We start from the raw sequence: 2624 nt of genomic DNA, 5'->3' as shown, positions 1-2624 counted from the left end.
TATCATATGTCGAATATTTAGATATAAGGAATTTGGCATGCTCACTCAGTAATCAAAAGCATAATTATAATCATGCACAATTACAGAGACTCAATCACTGATAAATCTCATAATCAATATTCATAGCGTGCCCTAATCACATGTTTCTCGTGCATCACATGCATCACATTTAATCACTTGGCATGCCTCAACAATAAACATGCATGTCACATTTAACCATCCAACATGCATCAAGAATAACCATGCATGTCATATATACATAGTGTAATGACCCAATTTTACTAACAAGGCTTAAGGGCCTTGATTAGTGTGTTGGGAGGGCATAATTGGAATATATGTGATTTAATGATTAAAAGCATGTTATATGGCTATTTGAATATTTGTGATGCATGACTATATGTATTAGTATGCATGTAGGCCCTCACTAGGTTAGAAAGGTCATAACTGTAATTTTGTCCCGTTGAGGGCATAACTATATATAAATGCGATAAATTGTTGAGACCACATTATTATGTGGATATATTTGTGCTCTGTGGTTCGAGACGATCCTAGTGAGCGGGTTAGCGAAAAAGGTCACGGCGGGGATTTATACCCGGCTCGGGCGAGCCTGGGGGTATAAATGGGAATTTAGAGAATATATTGGGGTTAATTTTGACATTGAGGAATATAATTGGTAATTAGTTAGGTGTCGGGAAGTAAGCGGTAAATATTAGAGACACTCGAGGAATTAGCGGGAATTGGGTGAAATGACCAAAATACCCCTAGGTGGATTAAAAGAGTTAGAATTAAAGGGGAGGGTATTGTGGTCATTTGGGCTTAAAAAGGATAGGCATAACTAAGGCTTTATGTTTAGTGGAACTTGTAGAAAGAAATAGAAGTCTGAAGGAAAGAAAAAGAAGGAAAGAACGGGGATTGGACGTCTACTCTTTTCTCTCTCCCGGTTCAAGTTTTCTTGACCATCTCTTGAGGATTTTTGGGGCAGAAACTTAGAGAGAATCAGAGCAGAAGCTTAAGGTTAAGGTCTTTGATCTGGCTGGAGGAATTGGTAGGGATTTAGCAAGAACAAACTATCTAGTTGAGGTAAGACTTTGAGGTTTACTTTGGTTTCTGGTTTTGATGTTGAACTAAGATTTCTAAGCTGTATTTGGTGGGAATTATAGGGAATTCAGGCCAAGGGTTTGAGGAGGATTAAGCTAAGGAGGTGTAGAGGCTGACTTAAGGTCGAATCTCTATTGAAGGTATGAAATACTAGCTCTAAACTCTGAGGTTTTGGTTGTTTTGCTGAGGTTTCTGAGTTTGAGGTTCAACCATGGTGAATTTTGAGATTAGGGGTGCATGTGTTTAAGTTTTGTATGTTTGGGATGCTTGGGATGAGTTAGACATGTTAGTGAGCTTGATTCTAGGTTTGGTGGAAGTTTGGAGAAGTTTTGGTAAGGTTTGGCTCGGGGAAAGTCGAAGGAGGGAAAAACAACATTTGCTGTTCTGTGACAAGTGCTACAGCGCTAGCCTTTGGGCGTTGTAGTGCTAGGCCAGGTTGTCTGGGGGTTTTTGGGTTCTGTTTGTAGCGCTGTAGCGCCCTCCAAAGAGCGTTGTAGCACTACCCTGCTTCCAGAAAAGGGTTTTTGGGTTATTTTCAAGGGTTTTTGCCCGGGGGTTCGGGGTTTGATTCCACCACTCCATTTGGTGGAATTAGAGCTTCCCGAGGGCTCGAGATTAGTCCCGAGGTTAGGTTTTGGACTTGAGGTGATGATTTTGACCTATGGTTGTGACTAGGTGTGCGCTAGGGCTGAAGGGGGATCGTGCTCAAGGATCAATGTGAACAAAGCTAGCGAATTTAAAGGTAAGGAAACTGCACCGGTTATATGTTTGTGATGGGATTAAGTGCTCCCGATATCTGTATAATGTCATAGGTGGTATTATGCCATGGGACATGTGATAAGCGGCCTAAGGGTGCCGTATACAATATTTGCGCGCAGGGCGCGGCTTGGCCACTGGTAGCCGAGGACAGCTTAATATTCACTGAGCTCGGTTTAAGCGAGCCGGAGTCAGTGACATTAACAGAAGGTGCGGCCTAAGGGCACTAACCCTAGTTATCATTCATGAACTGATTATTGTTATGAAATGATATGTTTGGTAAATACTTGGTTATCATGGATGCTTAAACTGTTGAGAACATGTTTATGTGATATGAGATATTGGATTGTCTGTTGATTGTTTATGCTCTGTTATTGTGTTTTCTTGCTGGGCCTTGGCTCATGGGTGCTACGTGGTGCAAGTAAAGGCAAAGGCAAGTTGGACCAATCCTGAGATGGAGAGCTGCGGGGCTGAATGTACATAGTCATCTGTTCGGCCGCCATGGCCGAAGAGTGGATCAGGACAAGGAATACCTAACAGTCTGTGTTGCCTTAGAGTGGCTAATTACTGTATTTAAAGCTTGAATCTTTGTGAATGGTTTAGTCTTATTATTTTTGGGATCCCGTGTAAACAGGAAATGTTTATTTATAAGAAGTGCGACTTTTAAGACCAAAATCTTTTAACCCTAGTTCCACTATAGTTTCAGTAACACGTTTTCAATTACATGACTTGATTAGCAAGTCTAGCACTTTTATAAACACACAGTGTAA

This window comes from Humulus lupulus, chromosome 5, assembly GCF_963169125.1.
Source record: "Humulus lupulus chromosome 5, drHumLupu1.1, whole genome shotgun sequence".
NCBI classification, from domain to species: Eukaryota; Viridiplantae; Streptophyta; class Magnoliopsida; order Rosales; family Cannabaceae; genus Humulus; species Humulus lupulus.
The sequence above is the reverse complement of the archived record's forward strand: the minus strand, read 5'-3'. Positions refer to the sequence as shown.